Source organism: Chiloscyllium punctatum, chromosome 14, assembly GCF_047496795.1.
Source record: "Chiloscyllium punctatum isolate Juve2018m chromosome 14, sChiPun1.3, whole genome shotgun sequence".
Lineage (NCBI taxonomy): Eukaryota > Metazoa > Chordata > Chondrichthyes > Orectolobiformes > Hemiscylliidae > Chiloscyllium > Chiloscyllium punctatum.
The window spans coordinates 43217792-43242211 of record NC_092752.1 but is presented as its reverse complement, the minus strand read 5'-3'; positions in this window follow the sequence as shown (position 1 = coordinate 43242211).

Genomic DNA, 24420 nt, shown 5'->3' with positions numbered 1-24420 from the left:
TTCTTTTACTTTATTTTCTTTTCCTCAATTTTTATATGGGATAAGAGCATTGCTGGCAAGACTAGCATTTGTGCCCATCCCTAGTTGATCTTTAACTGAATAGCTTGCTAGATCATATTAGAGAGCAGTTAAGAGTCAACCACGTTTCTGACATATATATCAGACCAGTTAAGGTTCTCCTTCAGGATGTTACCAAAACAAATGTATTTTTACAGTAATAAATACATAGTCACCAATAGACTAATGTTTTACATAATTTAAATTTCACCACCTACAGTGGTGGGATTGTATCCATATCCCCAGAACATTTGTCTGGGACTCTGGATTACTAGCCCAGTGACATTCCCACTACACCACGATCACCCACTGAGTCACTAACTAATATATCCATTTTTATATACTTCTTGGTGGCCCCTATCTACACACAGCATCCTGGATTATTTGATGGTTGCCAAGCCAGGGTTTGTGCGATAGTCTTGAATGTGACAGGAAGGAGTAGAATGTTCAAATATGATTGCACAAGCAAGTAGAGTAAATGAAGTGAAAAATCAATTAAACGTTCTATATCTGAATGCATGTGCATCATAACAAGATAGATGAGTTAAGAACAGAAATCAAAATAAGATAGTGTTGTTTGGTGACATTTATAGGAACATAATTATAAAGTGACCAAGACTCTGGTATTCAAAGGTACATTTGATATTTCTGGAGGATAGAAAGAAAGGGAAAAGATGTCTGTTAATGAAGGGTGAGATCATATTCTAATTCCTCCCGTATTTCACTTTCCTTAGTTCATTGTTGGTTTCTAGAATTTTTCAAATCTTTTGATTTACCACTACTCTTTGCAGGATTGAATGCCTTGTCTTTCAATTTAATATCATCAGTCAGGCATAGGTGGTATATTCTGCTCATTTTCTCAATAGTGTACATATCTGTTGAGTTTTGGAATAGCTCCTTAAATGCCTTTCACTGCTTATCTATTATCTTACCTTTTAGGCCTATTTTTCTGATCCACTGCAGCCAACTGAGTCTTCATAAACTTAAACTGCAATTAAAAGTGTATGACATTATTTTCAGATGTAGAATTTTTACCTTCAAGCTAAATGTGAAAATCTGTCATTATTATCACTTTTTTTTTGAGATCATGAGTTAATCTTATTTAATACATGTTCCCAAATCTAAAATAGTCTGTATCTGGGTTGGTTCCAGAATGTATCGTTCTGAGAAAGTGTTGCAAATGCACTGTATTCTCCAGACTAACAATGCCAAATTGATTTTTCCAATCTCTACAAAGTTCCTTTCTCCATTATTTTATAACATTTATTATGTTTCATAATATAACTATTCTTAGAAAATCTATATAAATAAAGTTCTCCCTTAGTGGTTTATTTCTTCCACTGTTTATTATGCTTATTAAATTGAACCTATACCTCAACTATCCAAGATCATTTTCAACTACAGTACTGATCTCATCCTTTATTAACACAGTTACCTCACCTCTTCTTTTCTTCCAATCCTTCAGAAATGTCAAATACCTTGGAATATTCAGTCTGCAACCAAGTCTCTGTAAGGGTTAACAATACCTTACCAATTTATTTCTATCAACTCACATTGTTATCAGCTCAGCAATCATGTTATAAATGCTGTATGCATTCAAATGTTTTATTATTTTTTTCCTTTGACCCTATTTTATGGTACACTCTTAAGTAAATGCTCTGCTCCTTCCTGTCACATCCTAATTATCATTGCGCATATCACTAACTTGGAGTAGAGTCTTGTCCTTTCTCTTTAACTTGTGAAATCTCCCCTCATATGAAATTTTCCATAGCTCAATTATATTATTCATCAAGACCTGAGTAGTTCACTTGAAGGTCACCTTCATGAACGTCACCTCTTTCCACAGTACTGATGCCGGTGCCCATGGATCAAAACCCATTTCTTCCTGCCAATAGTTAAACAATTCATTCAACTCTTTTGATCTTACTTACACAATGCTATAAAATCAACATACTGCTACTTGTAAATGTATGCTTTCTTCTATTGCAACAGAAGAGCAAAGCATGGGGCAGCATGGTGGCTCAGTGGCTAGCACTGCTACCTTACAGCACCAGGGTCCCAGGTTCGGTTCCAGCCTCGGGCGACTGACTGTGTGGAGTTTGCACATTCTCCCCGCGTCTGCGTGGGTTTCTTCCGGGTGCTCTGGTTTCCTCCCACAGTCCAAAGATGTGCAGGTTAGGTGAATTGGCCAAGTTAAATTGCCCAAAGTGCTTTGTGCATTAGATAGAGGGAAATGGGTCTAGGTGGGTTACTCTTCGGAGGGTTGGTGTGGACTGGTTGGGCCAAAGGGCCTGTTTCCGCACTGCAGAGAATCTAATCTAATCTAGTCAAAAAAAACGAGGGAGAAGAAAGAGACAGTGAGATAAAGATAAAACATGAAGAATGTATTTTGCAGCTCACTACTGTGAAGTCATTGGAGCTAAATGGTATTTTCCCACTGATACTCATGGGAAATTCCAGTCATCCCATATCTTATTCCAATCCCTCCAAATTCCGATTTTGTAAGAACATACTTGCATCAATTTGATGGTCAGTCCTGTCAGCCTTGTCATTGTTCAATGTTTTTATTCACATTGCATTTCTTTCAGTCCTCTTGGACACTACTTTGAATATCTAGTTTAACTTCCTATAATCTTTGGGCTATCCTCTCATTGACCTGGCTATCTCTATCAATGCTGTGGTGAGCTCAAGGAGACAGTCCAAGAGAAGGGGTAGATTTCATACAAAGAGGAGATAGTGCAGAAAAAGCATATGGATGAGTGCTGGCAGCTATTATAATGAAAAACTAGCTCAGGAAAGTATCAGGCTATTTCCATTTATCCTCAAGTGACAAAGTACACAGATGGTCATGCAGAGTATGAATGAACTATTCACACTATCTAACACCTTCTGGGTGATGGGGTGCTAAAGTACTTGCCAATGCCACAGATGTTCCAAAGTTATTATACAAACTCACACTTGATGTTGTGCCCCTGATCACAGTGAAGCTGACATGGAACATCAAAACAGCAAACCAATACATAAGAACACTACTATAGCTAGGCCTTGACATTCAAGGAAATCTTAATGATTTGGAGATGCCGGTGTTAGTTTGGGTGGTGAATTTGCATTTGCAGAATTACATTTTATTTTGCTCAAAAACTGCTTAAATCCATGTTGGACTCTGTAAATCCCTTTTTTAGATTAGAATCAGTCTGAACATTGGGGCACAGACAGCCTCACACAGGGCACCTCATATCTTCAATGCATTGTCTGGGCCAAGATGGCACCTATTGTTAAAGTTCACTTGAGAATGTAACTGTAAATCCCTTTTTTTAGATTAGAATCAGTCTAAACATTGGGGCACAGACAACCTCACACAGGGCACCTCATATCTTCAATGCATTGTCTGGGCCAAGATGGCACCTATTGTTAAAGTTCACTTGAGAATGTAACTTGAAGAAAGTTCTGGAATTTGCATATGAAAGAACTGAAACCAACATGGTCATTCTAAAAGATGAGAGACTTAACAAACAACCAAGGTCTTTTTTAATATTTAATTTCAGTTACACCACACTGTAAAGTTTTGCTATAAATTCTATGTCCTATGATCTTATACTCCACAATCACCTGCTGAAGGAGCAGCGCTCCGAAAGGTAGTGATTCCAAATCAACCTGTTGGACTATAACTTGGTGTTGTGTGATTTTTAACGAAGGAAATCTTTGAAAGACTAGACACCGTTTTAACCCGTTTGTGGTACTTTAATTTGAAAGACAAATTAAATAAGTGTCAACTTTTCCAAACAAAAGTACAGTGATGTGAGCTCTTCATTACTAAAGATAGCATTAATTTTGATGATGAGAAAATCCAAATAATACAGGAGTAGCCACAGCCGAAGATGGGGAGGGAACTGCAGGGATCTCTTTATCAAGTTGATTTATATTGGAGGTTTGTGCAGGCTGTGCACAGTTCTTTGATAGATAAATCAATTCTTTGATTTATTGAGGAATTCTGACAATGCTGAGTGAACCAGTGAGAAAGGATATACAAGGCATGATATTTTATGATGCATCAAAAGATGTTGGCACCCTCAAACAGAAGCTTATCTTAGCTACCCAGAGTTCCATGCCCCTTTTATTCTGGAAATGCAGCCCAGTTTCCTTGGCTTAGAAGTGGCACTGTCACAAGTTCAAGAGCAGTACAGAATGGTTATCTTCAACATGTCGATGGCTTGTGATTTGTCATTCATTGTCATCAACAGTCCGAAGCCTTAATGTGGTTCACCTTATAGGGACTTTGTTTCCAATCTTTGCAAAGGCAACTATGAATTCCTGAAGCCCCATTGGGAAAAAATTGCCTTTTAATTTTAAATTCACTGGACTTCTAGTAAAGCTGCAAGGCCATAAAACCATAAGAACTAGGAAGAGGAGTGAGCCTTTTGGACACTCGAGCCTGTCCTACCATTCAAGGGGATCGTATCTGATCCAACATTCCTACATCAGCTTTCCTGCCTTTTCCCCTCACCCTTGTGTCCCCTCCTGATGAATAATTTTTCGATCACATCCTTAAATATTTACAACGAATTTGCCCCCCCACCTTCCTGTGTCAAAGAGCTCCAAAAACTCACAACTTCTGAGAAGAGAAATTCCTCCTCATCTCAGTTTTAAATTGATGTCCCTTATTCTGAGACTATGCCCTCTGGTCCTGAGCTCAATCCCAAAAGGAAACACCCTTTCAGCATTTAACCTGGCCCAAGCTTTTCAAGAATCCTATATGTTTCAATGAGATCACTTCCATTCTCCTAAACTTGAGTGAGTAGAGTCCCAACTTGTTTATCCTTTGCACATAAGCCAATCCCTCCATCCCAGGGATCATCCTTGTGAACCTTCTCTGAACTATCTCCTATGAAGCAATATCTTTCCTTAAATAAGGTGACTAGAACTGCTCAGACACAATTTCCCTTTCATGAAGTTATGCTGACTCTACTCAATTAGAATAAGATTTTTCAAATGTGCTTCTAATACTTCCTCAATAATTTTTGCCAGCATTTTTCTGATATTAGGTTAATTGGCCTATTATTATTCATTTTTTACTCCCTCCTTTTTTGAATAAAGGTGTCATATTGGCAGCTTTCCTGTACTTCTCTGTAATCCAAGGAATATTGGAAATTACAGCAATGCATCCACTATCTCTGTAGTTACTTCCTTTTGGATCCCAGGTAAAAGCCATCAGGGCCGATCTGCCTTTAACCTCATTAATTTGTTGAATACTATTTTTCTAGTAATTGCGATTTCTTCTTTTCCATATTTTTAAATGAGCTCTTATTGACAGTTTAATACTGCTTGCTAGTTTGCCATCCATAGTTTATATTCTTTTCTCTTTGTGATCTTTTTAGTCTTTTTTCTGGATCCTGAATTTTTCCCAGTCTTTGGGAGAATCACTGATGCTGACTCCTTTCTCCTTTCAACTTTACACTGTCCTTAACTTCCATGGTTAGTCATGGACAATTTGTCCTTCTATTAACATCTAGCGGATTCCTTGAGGTAATGCTCTTCTACTCTGTTTTCCATTCCTCATTTTCTTCCTTACTTCATCATCTTTTCTTTATTACCTTTTTCATGCTTTTCTCCTCTCAGCTTTCAATTCCCATTCTCTTAACCTCCTCTACTACTTGTTGCCTTGGTGATTCAATTCTCACTCACTTGTTTTCCTACTTCACTTTTACTTTTGTCCCAGTTTTTATGCCTTGACCTGTCATTCTACTCCTCCACTTTTAGATCCCTTTTAATATTCGCTTTTTGCTTGTTCTTCTGCCTTACTGATGCATAAACTGTCTGCTTAGTTCAAAGGCACCATTTTCATCTGTGAGTCAAAATATCACAAGTTCACAGATTCACACTGGCTGCCTGTATGACTTGCTGTGAGGTTCAACTACAAGCAGCATGTGCTAAGCTGGTATTCTGAGACAGCTCACTGTTGGAGAGACTGCTAAATTGGGTTGGTCCCAAGTGGAGCAGGCTAAGAATCATGAATGTGATTTGAGCACTCATGCTTCACTTAGTCCTATAAAATAGAAAAATGATATTATTGACCTTAAAAGATATCATAGATCAGACATTGATTTCAGTAGACATCTTCTAGTTACATGGTAAAAACAATGACTGCAGATGCTGAAAACCAAATACTGGATTAGTGGTGCTGGAAGAGCACAGCATGTTACATGTCTAGTTATATTTTTCATCCAGATTAATCCTCTGCCAGCACTAGAAAGCAAGGATTTGACACCATTTTTCATTTCAGATAGTCACAGAGTCAAAGAATCGAGAATGTGGTGCTGGAAAAGCACAGCTGGTCAAGCAGCATCTGAGGAGCAGGAGAATCAAGTTAGAACTGCCCGTGGTTATTTCCTGAGCTTTCATGTTGCTTAGTTACATCAAGCAAATTGGGCTATTCAATGCCATTCTGACTTGCATCCAAGGACCAGGAGAAAGGTCGACTCTCCTGCTCCTCGGATGCTGCCTGACCGGCTGTGCTTTTCCAGCACCACACGCTTGACTCTGATCTCCAGCATCTGCAGTCCTCACTTTCTCACTAACTCATAGATTTTCCACAGGGCAGAAAGAGGCCATTTGGCCCACAGAGATCCACCTCCCTACTCCATCCCTGTTCTCCCAAGTTTACCATGGCTAATCCACCTAGCCTGCACATCCCTGGACACTGCGGAGCAATTTTAGCATGGGGAATCCACCCAACCTGCACATCTTTGACTGTTTCAAGAAATTGGAGTAACTGGCGGAAACTCACAGAGGCACAGGGAGAACATGTAAACTTCACAAAAACAGTCATCCAAGGCTGGAATCAAACCTGGACTCTTTGTACTGTGACGCAGCTGTGCTAACCACTGTCCAACCAGTTTTTGTGAACTCAAAAGTCAGCAATGAATATACATTAAAGTTATCTACTTTGTTACAATTTGACAAGGGACCAATAATCCTTTTCTTGTAAATGTAGATAAAAGCAAGATGCAGGGACTTATGTAAAGAATAAAGTGATAACTTTGCATAGTTTTGAATAAATGAAAATGATGTTTCCTATACAACTTTAGATCAGTAATGCAATCTATAATATATAACAACATGGTTAACCATGGTAAACTATAACTTATATATTATATCCAGATTATCAGGTGGTAAATATGGGTAGGAGATTGTGATTGTCCACCCCTCCTCAGAATACACTAAATAGTAAATATAATAAAGTCAGATCCACAGATTTAAATTTCATTTGGGTTTACAGTTCTTCACTTTTTTCATCTGGCCTTAAAGCTCATTTTCAAGAGCCATTTCATCATGCAATGCCTCAATGACTGCTTCTGTAACCATTGATCACTCTCCTTCCCTGGGATCAAGTTCCCCTGGCCTCTAGAAACTCTCGCAGGTACAATGCTAGTTTTTCACTGACACCTACTTTCACCAAGTTAGAACTGCCCCTGGTTAATGCCTGAGCTCTAATATTGCTTAGTTACTTCAAGCAAATTGGACTATTCAATCCCATTCTGACGCACATTAGCATACAGCCTCTTCTTGAGCATCAACAACACCCAGGACTTTTCCATACTGATCAGTCCATTAACTTTTAGAACTTCTGCCTGACTTTTTAAAACACAGGGATTGCTAACTGTTCTTGAGACTTCTCTGTAGTTCAGTTGTTGCACTACAACTAAAAGCATCACTGTTAACATGGAGTCCACTTCTTACTCTCTCACAAGCAGACACATAATCACTGATTTCCCCAAATACCTGTCATCTTTGAATTCCTTTTCAGTGATGTCTTAACTGTCCAGAATGGCCCACGTAAAAACTTTGCAAATAGCCCCACTCCTATATCAAGACAGAACAGCATGTTACTAAATTTTGGAGAAGCTGAATATAACTCTTTCACAATGCTGGCTTCAGCAGCCCAAAGAACCTGTGAAGTTGCAAGATGAACTCTGCAATGATATTATTTAAAGCACCTTCGCAAAGTGTCTGAAAACGCTCATGTTTGTTTGATGAAGTGAAGGGAGTTCCATTTATTGGCCAGAGCATAGATAGCCATAGATGGCCTCACAGAGATGGCAGAGGAGTTGATGACCTGTGCGGCAGCAAACAGAGGGATAACAGATTCTGTGGGAAAAGGGTAAGATGGAGTAAAGACTTCAGAGAATGTAAGCTCTGTGCGATCCCTTTGGTCAGGTTCAGTTTCTTGACAATGGTGGGAGAAGGCCTGATAGGCAGTCAATACATCAAGTCGCTTGCTGTGCATGTCTATTTAGCTGTCTCCTATAGATCACCTCATCAAGGTCCTCAGTTGAGTTCTTTGTGTACTTGTGTACTTCTACCTCATTCTTTGATGAGCTGACAAATAAATCACCCTGCTCACTAATGCCCAGTGACTCACTTGTGATACTCGATATCAGTCTCCAAGATAATTACAGTGCCAGTGTCTGAGCTGTTCCTATAACATCAGGTTAAGTAAATGGTCTGTTTCCTGCTGTACCAATGTTTTCTCTTTCCTCCTGAGACTCTTTAGATTGGGATGAGGCACTGTGATATTGGATGGCACAGCCCAATGAGTAATGTGAGCTCAGTGGTAAACCATACCCTCTATAGAACTCAGCAGATACTTTTGTTTACTGCCATTTTAGCTCTGTTTATATCTGCAGTAACTTTTTCGCAAGAAAGAAGACAGAATGCCAGTGATTTTCCAACACTGTATTCACATGATGTGCTGGCCATGCTGAAGCAGCTCAAGAAATGTACTGCATATTGTGTGTGAGGTGAGGAGTACTAGTAGGATTGTCTGGAGAAGGAAGAGCTCCTGATTGTTAAACATGAGCTGGATGTGCTAGAGATAGCTTCGGGTTGAGTGTGATGCTTTGAACAACACGAGAAGCTAGGAATATGTTAAGTAGAATATATCATGCGGAGATGTACTCATTTAAGAGCAGCGCGGTGTCTCAGTAGTTAGCACTGTTTCCTCACAGAGCCAGTGACCTTGGTTCAATTCCAACCTCAGGCAACTATCCATGTGGAGATTGCACATTCTCGCTGTGTCTGCATGGGTTTCCTCCAGGTGCTCCGGTTTCCTCCCACAATCCAACGAAGTGCAGATTAGGTGAATTGGCCATGCTAAATTGCCGATAGTGTTAGGTGCATTAGTTGGGGATAAGTGTAGGGTCATGGAATGAGTCTGGGTGGGTTACTCTTCGGAGGGTCGGTGTGGACTTGTTGGGCCAAAGGGTCTGTTTCCACACTGTCGGGAATCTAATCTAATTTGGGTCATTAGAACTTTTGTGGTACTGCTGCCAGGCCCTGTGTTCCAAATCAACGAGGTTAATCTTTCTAGTCATCGTCTCATACATCCATTCTCAGGATGGTATTTTAGTCTTTGTTGCTATTGCCAGAGGACAATTCCATCTCTCCCCTTGATCGGTTGGACAACATTGGCTCCAGCACTGCAACTATCTGCTGGATACCTCTGTCTGCCTTAGTATTCAACTTTGCAGAATATCTTTTATACATCCATCAAATTTGCAGACTTTTTATGGAAGCCTCCATGTGCTACCTATCCCAAAGGTGTTGGTGAACCACCTGTGAAACTGCTGCAGTCTGTGATTGTAACTACATCACAGTGCTATTAGTCCGTGATGTGTAGCAACAACACTGTGTTATTAGTCCTATACCACAGTATTATTAGTCCGAAACCACAGTGTTATTAGTTCGTGGTGTATACTTACACCACAGTGTTATTAGTCTATGATGTGTACCTACACTACAGTGTTATTAGTCCTATATCACAGTGTTATTAATCCGTGATGTATACCTACAACACTGTGTTATTAGTCCGTAATGTGTACCTACATCACAGCATTATTAGTCCGATACCATTGGTGTTATTTAGTCCGTGATGTGTACCTAGACCACAGTGTTATTAGTCCTATACCACAGTGTTATTAGTCCTATACCACAGTGTTATTAGTCCGATACCACAGTGTTATTTAGTCTGTGATGTGTACCTAAACCACAGTGTTATTAGTCAGTGATGTGTACTTACACCACAGTGTTATTAGTCCGTGATGTGTACCTACAAAAGTGTTATTAGTCCGTGATGTGTAGCTACACCACAGTGTTATTAGTCCTATATCATGGTGTTATTGATCCGTGGTGTGTGCCTACACCACACTGTTATTAGTCCATGATGTGTACCTACATCACAGTGTTATTAGTCCATGATGTCAACCTACACCACTGTGCTTTTAGTTCTAAACCACAGTGTTATTAGTCTGTGATGTGTACCTACACCACAGTGTTATTAGTCCTATACCATAGTGTTATTAGTTTGTGATGTGTACCTACACCACTGTGTTATTAGTCCGTGATGTGTACTTACACCACAGTGTTATTAGTTCGTGATGTGTACCTACACCACAGCGTTATTAGTCCGTGATGTATAGCAACACCAGAGTGTTATTAGTCCGTGATGTGTACCTACACCACTGTGTTATTAGTCCGTGATGTGTACTTACACCACTGTGTTATTAGTCCGTGATGTGTACTTACACCACAGTGTTATTAGTCCGTGATGTGTACCTACACCACAGCGTTATTAGTCCGTGATGTATAGCGACACCACAGTGTTATTAGTCTGTGATGTGTACCTACACCACTGTGTTCTTAGTCCGTGATGTGTACCTACACCACTGTGTTATTAGTCCGTGATGTGTACTTACACCACTGTGTTATTAGTCCGTGATGTGTACTTACACTACAGTGTTATTAGTCCGTGATGTGTACCTACACCACAGCGTTATTAGTCCGTGATGTATAGCAACACCACAGTGTTATTAGTCCGTGATGTGTACCTACACCACTGTGTTATTAGTCCATGATGTGTACTTACACCACAGTGTTATTAGTCCGTGATGTGTACTTACACCACAGTGTTATTAGTTCGTGATGTGTACCTACACCACAGTGTTATTAGTCCGTGATGTGTACCTACACCACTGTGTTATTAGTCCGTGATGTGTACCTACACCACTGTGTTATTAGTCCGTGATGTGTACTTAAACCACTGTGTTATTAGTCCGTGATGTGTACTAACACCACAGTGTTATTAGTCCGTGATGTGTACTTACACCACTGTGTTATTAGTCCGTGATGTGTACTTACACCACAGTGTTATTAGTCCGTGATGTGTACCTACACCACTGTGTTATAAGTCTATGGTGTGTACTTACACCACAGTGTTATTACTCCGTGATGTGTACCTACACCACTGCGTTATAACTCCGTTGTGTGTACTGACACCACAGTGTTATTAGTCCATGATGTGTTCCTACAACACTGTGTTATTAGTCCATGATGTGTAGCTATACCGCAGTGTTATTAGTCCATGATGTGTAGCTACACCACAGTGTTATACGTCTATGGTGTGTACCTACACCACAGTGTTATTAGTCCTATTTCACGGTGTTATTAGTCCGTGATGTGTACCTATACCATAGTGTAATTAGTCCGTGATGTGTAACTACACTGCAGTGTTATTAGTCCGTGATATGTACCTACACCACAGTGTTATTACTCCGTGATGTGTACCTACACCACTGTGTTATTATTCCATGATGTGTACATACAACACTGTGTTATTAGTCCGTGATGTGTACATACGCCACAGTGGTATTAGTCCCTGATTTTTAGCAACACCACGGTGTTATTAGTCCATGATATGTACCGACACCACAGTGTATTAGTCCTATATCACGGTGGTATTTGTCCGTGATGTGTACCTACAACAGTGTTATTAATCCGTGATGTGTACATGCACCACAACGTTATTAGTCCGTGCTGTGTACCTACACCACAGTGTTATTAGTCCGTTATGTGTAATTAGACCACTGTGTTATTTGTCCTATCCCACAGTGTTCTTTGTCCACTGTGTGTTGCTACACCACAGTGTTATTATTCCGTGATGTGTACCTACACCACAGTGTTATTATTCCGTGATGTGTACCTACACCACAGTGTTATTAGTCCGTGATGTGTACATGCACCACAACGTTATTAGTCCTTGCTGTGTACCTACACCACTGTGGTTTTAGTCCAATGCCACAGTGTTATTAATCTGTGATGTGTACCTATACCACAGGGTTATTAGTCCTATACCACAGTGTTCTTTGTCCATGGTGTGTATCTACAACACTGTCCTATACACTGTGATGTGTACCGACAACACTGTGTTATTAGTGCATGATGAGTACCTACACCACTGTGTTATTAGTACTTTACCACAATGTTATTAGTCCATGATGTGTAGCTACACCACAGTGTTATTAGTCCGTGATGTGTAGCTGCACCACAGTGTTATTAGTCCGTGATGTGTAACTGCACCACAGTGTTATTAGTCCGTGATGTGTAGCTGCACCACAGTGTTATTAGACCGTGATGTGTACCTACAACAGTGTTATTAATCCGTGATATGTAGCTACACCACAGTGTTATTAGTCCATTACGTATACTTACACCACAGTGTTATTAGTCCTATATCAAGGCGTTATGAGTCTATGATGTGTACATGCACCACAGTGTTATTAGTCCATGATGTGTAGCAACACCACAGTGTTATTAGTCCTATATCACGGTGTTATTAGTCCGTGCTGTGTACCTACACCACTGTGGTTTTAGTCCAATGCCACAGTTTTATTAGTCTGTGATGTGTACCTACACCACAGTGTTATTAGTCTGTGATGTGTACCTACACCACAGGGTTATTAGTCCTATACCACAGTGTTTTTAGTCCAATGCCACAGTGTTATTAGTCCATGATGTGTCGCTGCACCACAGTGTTATTAGTCCGTGATGTGTAGCTACACACAGTGTTATTAATCCGTAATGTGTACCTACACCACAGAGTTATTAGTCCTATACCACAGAGTTATTAATCTGTGATGTGTACCTACACCACTGTGTTATTAGTCTTATACCACAGTATTATTAGTCTGTGATGTGCACCTACACCACAGAGTTATTAGACTTATATCACGGTGTTATTAGTCCGTGATGTGTACCTACATCACAGTGTTATTACTCCGTGATGTGTACCTACACCACAGTGTTATTAGTCCCATACCACAGTGTTATTAGACCGTGATATGTATATACACCACAATGTTATTTGTCCGTGATGTGTACCTGTAGCACAGAGATATTAGTCCGTGATGTGTACCTACACCACAGTGTTATTAGTCCGTGATGTGTAGCTACACCACAGTGTTATTAGTTATGTGATGTGTAGCTACACCACAGTTTTATTAGTCCTATACCACGGTGTTATTAGTCCGTGATGTGTACCTACAACACTGTTATTACTGCATTATGTGTACCTATACCCCAATGTTATTAGTCCGATACCGTAGTGTTCTTAGTCCATGATGTGTAGCTACAACACAGTGTTATTAATCTGTGATGTGTACCTACACCACAGTGTTATTAGTCCGTGATGTGTAACTGCACCACAGTGTTATTAGTCCGTGATGTGTAGCTGCACCACGGTGTTATTAGTCCGTGATGTGTACCTACAACAGTGTTATTAGTCTGTGATATGTAGCTACACCACAGTGTTATTAGTCCATTACTTATAATTACACCACAGTGTTATTAGTCCGATATCACGGCGTTATGAGTCCATGATGTGTACATGCACCACAGTGTTTTTAGTCCGTGATGTGTAGCTACACCAACATATTATTAATCCGTGATGTGTACCTGCACATCAGTGTTTTTAGTCCGTGATGAGTTCCTACACCACAGTGTTATTCGTCCGTGATGTGTACCTACACCACAGTGTTATTAGTCAGTAATGTGTAGCAACACCACAGGGTTATTAGTCCTATATCACAGTGTTATTAGTCCTTGATGTGTACCTACAACACTGTTATTATTCCATGATGTGTACCTACACCAATGTGTTATTAGTCCTATACCAGTGTTATTAGTCTGTGATGTGTACCTCCACCACAGTGTTATTAGTCCTATACCACAGTGTTATTAGTCTGTGATGTGTACCTACACCACAGTAATATTAGTCCATGATGTGTAGCTACACTACAGTGTTATTAGTCTATGATGTGTACCTACACCACAGAGTTAGTAGTCCTATACCACAGAGTTATTGATCTGTGATGTGTACCTACACCACTGTGTTATTAGACCGTGATGTGTATCTACATCACAGTGTTATTAGTCTGTGATGTGTACCTACACCACAGTGTTATTTGTCCTATACCACAGTGTTATTAGTCCGTGATGTGTACCTACAACACTGTCTTATTTGTCCATGATGTGTACCTACATCACAGTGTTATTAGTCTGTGATCTGTACCTACACCACAGTGTTATTAGTCCGTGATATGTACCTACACCCCGGTGTTATTAGACCATTATGTGTACCGACACCACAAAGTTATTATTCCGTGATGTGTACCTGCCCTACAGTGTTATTAGTCCGTGATGTGTAGCGACATGACAGTGTTATTAGTCTATGATTTGTACCTACACCACAGAGTTATTAGTCCTATACCACAGTGTTATTAATCTGTGATGTGTACCTACACCACTGTGTTATTAGTCCGATGCCACAGTGTTATTAGTCTGCAATGTGCACCTACACTTTAGAGTTATTAGTCCTATATCATGGTGTTATTAGGCCGTGATGTGTACCTACACCAGAGTGTTATAAGTCCTATACCACAGTGTTATTAGTCCGTGATGTGTGCCTACCACACTGCGTTATTAGTCTGTGATGTCTACCTACACCGCCGTGTTTTTAGTCCATGGTGTGTAGCTGCACCACAGTGTTATTAGTCCTATACCAGTGTTATTAGTCTATGATGTGTACCTACACCACAGAGTTATTAGTCCTATACCACAGAGTTATTAATCTGTGATGTGTACCTACACCATTGTGCTATTAGTCCTATACTACAGTGTTATTAGTCTTTGATGTGCACCTACACCACAGAGTTATTAGTCAGTGATGTGTTCCTACACCACAGTGTTATTAGTCCTATATCACGGTGTTATTAGTCCGTGATGTGAACCTACAACACTGTGTTATTAGTGCATGATGTGTACCTATACCCCAATGTTATTAGTCCTATACCATAGTGTTATTAATCCGTGATGTGTAGCTACACCACAGTGTTCTTAATCTGTGACGTGTACCTACACCACAGTGTTATTAGTCTGTGATGTGTACCTACACCACAGTGTTATTAGTCCTATATCACGGTGTTATTAGTCCATGATGTGTACAAGTAATACTGTGTTATTAGTCCATGATGTGTACCTAAACCACTGTTATTAGTCCTATACCACAGTGTTATTAGTCTGTGATGTGTACCTCCACCAGAAGTGCTATTAGTCTGTGATGTGTACCTACACCACAGTATTATTAGTCAGTGATGTGTTCCTACACCACAGTGTTATTTGTCCTATACCACAGTGTTATTAGTCCGTGATGTATACCAACAACACTGTCTTATTTGTCCTTGATGTGTACCTACACCACAGTGTTATTAGTCCTAAACTACAGTGTTATTAGTCCATGATATGTACCTACACCACGGTGTTATTAGTCCTTGATGTGTACCTACACCACAGTGTTATTAGTCCTAAACCACAGTGTTATTAGTCCGTGATGTGTACCGATACCACTAAGTTATTATTCCGTGATGTGTACCTGCCCCACGGTGTTATTAGTCTATGATGTGTACCTACACCACAGAGTTATTAGTCCCATACCACAGTGTTATTAATCTGTGATGTTTACCTACACCACTGTGTTATTAGTCCGATACCACAGTGTTATTAGTCTGCGATGTGCACCTACACCTTAGAGTTATTAGTCCTATATCACGGTGTTATTAGGCCGTGATGTGTACCTACACCACAATGTTATTAGCCCTCTACTACAGTGTTATTAGGCCGTGATGTGTACCTACACCACAGTGTTATAAATCCTATACCACAGTGTAATTAGTCCATGATGTGTACCTACAACATTGTATTATTAGGCCGTGATGTGTACCTACACCAGAGTGTTATAAGTCCTATACCACAGTGTTATTAGTCCGTGATGTGTGCCTACAACATTGTATTATTAGTCCATGATGTGTACCCACACCACTGTGTTATAAGTCCTATACCACAGTGTTATTAGTCCGTGATGTGTGCCTACCACACTGCGTTATTAGTCTGTGATGTCTACCTACACCGCCATGTTTTTAGTCCATGGTGTGTAGCTACACCACAGCCTTATTAGTCTGATACCACAGTGTTATTAGTCTGTGATGTGCACCTACACCACAGCGTTATTAGTCCTATATCACGGTGTTATTGGTCTGTGATGTCACCTACACCACAGTGTTAGTAGCCCTCTACCACAGTGTTATTAGTCCGTGATGTGTAACTACCACACAGTGGTATTAGTCTGTGATGTGTACCTACATCACAGTTTTATTAGTCCGTGATGTGTACCTATACCACAGTGTTATTAGTCCGTGATGTGTACCTACACCACAGTGTTATTAGTCCGTGATGTGTACCTACACCAGTGTTATTAGTCCGTGATGTGTAGCTACACCACAGTGTTATTAATCTGTGATGTGTACCTACACAACAGAGTTATTAGTCCTATACCACAGCGTTATTAGTCTGTGATGTGTACCTACACAACAGAGTTATTAGTCCTATACCACAGTGTTATTAGTCTGTGATGTGTACCTGCACCACAGTGTTATTAGTCTGTGATGTGTAGCTATACCACAGTGCTATTAGTCTGTGATGTGTAGCTACACCACAGTGTTATTGGTCCAATATCACAGTTTTATTAGCCTGACACCACAGTGTTATTAGTCTGTGATGTGTACCTAAACCACAGTGTTATTAGTCCGTTATGTGTACTTAGACCATTGTGTTATTAGTCCTATCGCACAGTGTTCTTTGTCCATTGTGTGTTGCTACACCACAGTGTTATTAATCCATGATGTGTACCTGCACCACAGTGTTTTTAGTCCGTGATGTGTAGCTACACCAACGTATTATTAGTCCGTGATGTGTACCTACACCACAGTGTTATTCGTCCATGATGTGTACCTACACCACTATGTTATTAGTCCTATACCACAGTGTTATTAGTCCGTGCTGTGTACCTACACCACTGTGGTTTTAGTCCAATGCCACAGTGTTATTAGTCTGTGATGTGTACCTACCCCACTGTGTTATTAGTCTGTGATGTGTACCTACCCCACAGGGTTATTAGTCCTATACCACAGTGTTATTAGTCCGTGATATGTACCTACAACACTGTGTTATTAGTCCATGATGAGTACCTACACCACTGTGTTATTAGTACTTTACCACAGTGTTATTAGTCCATGATGTGTAGCTACACCACCGTATTATTAGTCCTATACCACTGTGTTATTAGTCTGTGATGTGTAGCTGCACCACAGTGTTATTAGTCCGTGATGTGTAGCTACACCACAGTGTTATTAGTCCGTGATGTGTACCTACAACAGTGTTATTAATCCGTTATGTGTACCTACACCACAGTGTTATTAGTCCGTGATGTGTACCTACACCACAGTGTTATTAGTCCGTGATGTGCACCTACACCACAGTGTTATTAGTCCTATATCACAGTGATATTATTCCGTGATGTGTACCTACACCACTTTGTTATTCGTCCGTGATGTGTAGCTACACTACAGTGTTATTTGTCTGTGATGTGTACCTACACCACAGAGTTATTAGTCCTATATCACGGTGTTATTAGTCCATGATGTTTACCTACGCCACTGTGTTATTAGTCCTATACCACAGTGTTATTAGTCTATGATGTGTACCTACACCACAGAGTTATTATTCCGTGCTGTGTACCTAACCCACAGTGTTATTATTCCTATACCACTGTGTTATTAGTCCGTGATGTGTACCTACACCACAGTGTTATTAGTCCGTGATGTGTAGCTACACTCCAGTGTTATTAGTCTGTGATGTGTACCTACACCACAGTGTTATTAGTCCTATACCACAGTGTTATTAGTCCGTGATGAGTACCTGCACAACAGTTATTAGTCCTATATCACAGTGGTATTAGTCCGTGATGTGTACCTACACCAAAGTGTCATTGGTCCTATACCACTGTGGTATTAGTCCGTGATGTGTTCCTACATCACAGTGTTATTTGTCCGATAACACAGTGTTATTAGTCCGTGATGTGTACCTAAACCACTGTGTTATTAGTCCGTGATGTGTACCTACACCACGGTGTTATTAGTCTGTGATGTGTACCTACACTACAGTGTTATTAGTCTGTGATGTGTACCTACCCCACAGGGTTATTACTCCTATACCACAGTGTTATTAGTCCGTGATGTGTACCTACAACACTGTGTTATTAGTCCATGATGAGTACCTACACCATTGTGTTATTAGTACTTTACCACAGTGTTATTAGTCCGTGATGTGTAGCTACACCACAGTGTTATTAGTCTGTGATGTGTAACTGCACCACAGTGTTATGAGTCCTATATCACGGTGTTATGAGTCCGTGATGTGTACCTACACCACTGTGTTATTAGTCCTGTCCCACAGTGTTCTTTGTCCATGGTGTGTATCTGCACCACTGTGTTATTAGTCCTAAACCACAGTGTTAATAGTCCGTGGTGTGTACCTACACCAGTGTTATTAGTCCGTGATGTGTAGCTACACCACTGTGTTATTAGTCTGTGATGTGTACCTACACCACAGAGTTATTAGTCATATAACACGGTGTTATTAGTCCATGATGTGTACCAGCAATACTGTGTTATTAGTCCATGATGTGTACCTACACCACTGTGTCATTAGTCCTGTACCACAGTGTTATTAGTCTGTGATGTGCACCTACACCACAGAGTTGTTAGTCCTATATCATGGTGTTATTAGGCCGTGATGTGTACCTACACCACAGTATTATTAGCCCTCTACCACAGTGTTATTAGTCCGTGATGTGTAACTACCATACAGTGTTATTAGTCTGTGATGTGTACATACATCACAGTGTTATTAGTCCTATACTACAGTGTTATTAGTCCATGATGTGTACCTACATCACAGTTTTATTAGACCGTGATGTGTAGCTACACCATAGTGTTATTAGCACGTGATGGGTAGCTACACCACAGTGTTATTCGTCCATGATGTGTACCTACACCACAGTGTTAATATCCGTGATGTGTACCTACACCACTGTGTTATTCGTCCCATACCACAGTGTCATTAGTCCATGATGTGTACCTACACCATTGTGTTATTAGTCCTATACCATAGTTTTATTAGCCTTTGATGTGTACCTGCACCACAGTGTTATTAGTCCGAGATGTGTAGCTACACCACAGTGTTATTAGTCTGTGATGTGCACCTACACCACAGAATTATTAGTCCTAGATCACGGTGTTATTAGGCCGTGATGTGTACCTACACCACAATGCTATAAGTCCTGCACCACAGTGTTATTAGTCCGTGATGTGTACCTACAACACTGTGTTATTAGTCCATGGTGTGTACCTACACCACTGTGTTAGAAATCCTATACCACAGTGTTATTAGTCCGTGATGTGCGCCTACTACACTGCGTTATTAGTCTGTGATGTCTACCTACACCGCCATGTTTTTAGTCCATGGTGTGTAGCTACACCACCGTGTTATTAGTCCATGGTGTGTACCAACACCACAGTGTTATTAGCCCTATATCACCGTGTTATTAGTCCGTGATGTGTACCTACACCACAGTGTTATTAGTCCATACCTATACCACAGTGTCATTAGTCCATGATGTGTAGTTACATCACAGTGTTATTAGTCCGTGATGTGTCCCTACACCATTGTGTTATTAGTCCATGATGTGTAGCTTCACTACAGTGTTATTAGTCCATGATGTGTCCCTACACCATTGTGTTATTAGTCCATGATGTGTACCTGCACCACAGTGTTATTAGTCCGTGATGTGTACCTACACCATTGTGTTATTAGTCCATGATGTGTACCTGCACCACAGTGTTATTAGTCCGTGATGTGTACCTACACCACAGTGTTAATTGTCCAATACCACAGTGTTATTACTCCATGATGTGTACCTACACCACTGTGTTACAAGTCCATGATGTGTACCTATACCACAGTGTTATTAATCCTATACCACAGTGTTATTAGTCCGTGATGTGTCCCTACACCACATTGTTATTAGTCCTTGATTTCTACCTACACCACAGTGTTATTAGTCCATGATGTGTAGCTACACCACAGTGTTATTAGTCCGTGATGTGTACCTGCACCACAGTGTTATTAGTCCATGATGTGTACCTGCACCACAGTGTTATTAGTCCGTGATGTGTACCTGCACCACAGTGTTATTAGCCCGTGATGTGTAGCTACACCACTGTGTTATTAGTCTGTGATGTGTACCTGCACCACAGTGTTATTAGTCCGTGATGTGTACCTACACCACTGCGTTTTTAGTCCTATACCACAGTGTTATTAGTCTGTGATGTGTACCTACACCACAGAGTTATTAGTCCTATATCACGGTGTTATCAGTCCATGATGTGTACCTACAACACTATGTTATTAGTCATATACCACAGTGTTATTACTCTATGATGTGTACCTACACCACAGTGTTATTAGTCCTATACCACAGTGTAGTCCGTGATGTGTACCTACAACACTGTGTTATTTGTCCGTAATGTGTACCTACACCACAGTGTTATTATTCCGTGATGTGTACCTACACCACAGTGTTATTATTCCGTGATGTGTACCTACACCACAGTGTTATTATTCCGTGATGTGTACCTACACCACAGTGTTATTATTCCGTGATGTGTACCTACACCACAGTGTTATCAGTCCGTGATGTGCACCCACACCACAGTGTTATTAGTCAGTGATGTGTACCTTCACCAGTGTGTTATTAGTCCTATATCACGGTGTTATTAGTCCGTGATGTGTACCTGCAACACTGTGTTATTAGTCCGTGATGTGTAGCTACACCACAATGTTATTAGTCCGTGATGTGTACCTGCAACACTATGTTATTAGTCCGTGATGTATAGCTACACCACTGTGTTATTAGTCCATGATGTGTAGCTGCACCACTGTGTTATGATGGCCATTTGGAGTTCCAGAGTTTGACCTTTTAACAGTGACACAGGTCCAAGTTAGTTTGGTATGTCAGCAGGGGGTAACCTTTGGATAATGATGTTCCTGTCTATCTGCTGCCTTTTCTTTCTAGATGATAGCATCCATAGATTTGGAAGGTGCTGTTGATGGAGGCTCAGTGAGTATTCATGATATCTTCTCAATGATACATACAATTGCCAATGTGCATCAGTGATGAATGAAGTGAACATTTAAGTTAAATGGTTATGTTATAAAGTTTAATCGCAAATCATTCAATACAAATGAATTGTAACCTGAGTAAAATTAGGTTGGGCCAACCTTGTCCATATTCTAGATGCTAGCTGAGGTGGTCCAAGTGAAGTTTTAAATTGAAATGCTGATTTAGCCTGCACTTTGTGCAAAATGGCATCCTGGTAAAGGAATTGAAGTTTGCACTGAGAAGAGTCTCCACAGAATTGTTAATTGATCAACACTTAACTTGCCTGTTAATGTTCATTAATGAGGCTGAACTAATTTTTTTTAGATTAGATTAGATTCCCTACAGTGTGGAAACGGGCCCTTCAGCCCAACAAGTCAACATTGACCCTCGAAAGAATAACCCACCCAGACCCATTTCCCTCTGACTAATGGACCTAACACTATGGGACAATTTAGCATGGCCAATTCACCTGACCTGCACATCTTTGGACTGTGGGAGGAAACCGAAGCACCTGGAGGAAACCCACGCAGACACAAGGAGAAAGTGCAAACTCCACACAGACAGTCACCCGAGGCTTGAATCAAACCTGGGTCCCTGGCGCTGTGAGGCAGCAGTGCTAACCACTGAGCCACCCTGCCGCCCTGGCAATGTTGCATAATGATTAATCAAACTGTTTCTGTAAATAGCAACCAGTTGATGAGGAGAAAACAAATCATTGCAGACAATGTCAAGTGCTTATTAAAGATATATTGCCATTTAATGTTCACTCGCTTTGAGAACTTTGAAAAATATCTTTGTGACATATCAAAAGAACAGTTGAGACACTTTTACAAAACGTAATTAACAATAAAGTACATGTTTTCTGCCTATTCTGAGGATTTCACCTAGAAGGGAGTGGTGCACCACTCCAACATGTCATGTACCTGACAGGAGAAAGGGAATGCTTGGTCATGAACATTTTGCTCAGAGTTCCTCTTGATCTCTTGATGGAACAGGAGAAAGAGAAAAAGTCAGGCAGAGCAGAATAAGTGACTGCAGAAGAGACAAACAGACAGATACTTAGAGGTTCAGTTCGGCTGCATTTGGAATATTGTGTATAGTTCTGGTTGCCGCACAACCAGAAGGATATGAAGACATTTGGAGCGGTTTACCAGGATGTTGCCTGGTTTGGAGGGCATTACTTATTAGAAGAAATTCAACAAACATGGTTTGTCTCACTGGAACATTGAAGGGTGAGGGATGACCTAATAAAGCTTACAAAATTATGAGAGGCATGGATAAAAATGGATAGTTGGAGTCTTTTTCCCAGGGTAGAATTGTCACTTGTGAGAGGACATCGGTTTAATGTAAAAAGGGGTATGTTTAAAGGAAATACAGAGGCAGGTGTTTTAAACAAAGGGTGGTAAGTATTTGGACTGTGCTGCACGAAGAGCTGGTGGAGGTGGATAGAATAGCAACATTTAAGAGGCATTTTGACAAATATGTGAATAGGCAGGGAATAAAAAGATATCGACCACATAAAGGTCAACAGTGTTTAGTTTTGGAAACATCATGTCAGAATGCAGTGGGCCATAGGGCCTGTTCCTATGTTGTATTGTTCTTTGTTCTTTGTTCAAATGAAGAGGGATGTTGGGTTCTTTGCTCTCTTCAGGCCTAGATCTTCTTGACTTCCTCCACCCGGTGATTTAATGCTGTGTCCATGAGTCTGTGTGTCCTCTCACGTGCTTCTTGAGACACCGTGAAATGTGGTACAACATGTCAGCCGTATACTTTATACCTGCAACTGACATGGGTGAATAGGACTCAGCCAAATCACTCAGTAACAATGATATCTCATCAATGGTTTACCATCAAATCTACTCTGTTTTGACAGAAAGAAATATAATTTATATAAAATTATTAACCATATTTCATTTTAACAGTTGGTCATTTGGTGCAAACAATATGAGGAAAATTAAGTAGAAGGAGGCAATTTGCAGTATGTGGACAAATTCAAGCAATGGAAGCAACTCAGGTCAAAAGCTGTCTGCCAAAGCCAAACTCTTGCTATTACAAACTCTTTTTATTCGCACAACACTTAGTTAGCATCTATATTCACCCTTTTATTAAAGTCACCTCCATAAGGATTAGTAGTGGGCCCAGGCCATATGAAAAATCAATCAGCAACCAAGAACTATAATTTAGTAGAACATTCTGCTCTTTGCAATTTTATCTCAAAGTCTCAAAATAGTGCAATCTGACTGCTTGCATTAAGTGTTAGTTACCTTGGTGTATGAGAGTAATGATCAGTCTTTTCAAACAATTTTGAAGTATTCCCAAACCACTAAGGGAAAGCTTGTCAGATAATGTCCATTTTCTACACTGGAATGATCAAGGAGATTAGTTCCGTATTCCTAAGAACACCAAAGAGGATTGAATAAATTAAATAGAACAGATGGACCTGTCAGGTTAGAATTAAAAATCACATTAATGTGTTGTTTTAAAGCATCATTACCTGTCAATCATACTTTCCTGTCAAAGACACCAAAAGTCCATTGAGACATTTTTAAAATGGCAACATTCCTACAAAGAATCAACAATTAAAGCAAAATAAAATATATTAAGGAGTGAACACAACATGCAAATGAAACAAATTAAGTCAAATTACATGTACTCCTGCTCACATATTCATTATGAACTGCTAGGACACAGATCTATGTGATTAACTGTATCTGTTTTGTTCCCATTACACATTTTCTATTGCCCTTGTCATCTGCACTTTCTGTCCCATTCCCTTAAGGTGAATAATGCAGACTGCTGTGTTATGTCTCATATCTATTATGTAAATATTTTTAAGAAACATTCTCATGATATCACTATGATACTTAGTGTAACGTGACAGTATAAAGGTTTTAGTCTCAATCTTAAATTGGGCCATT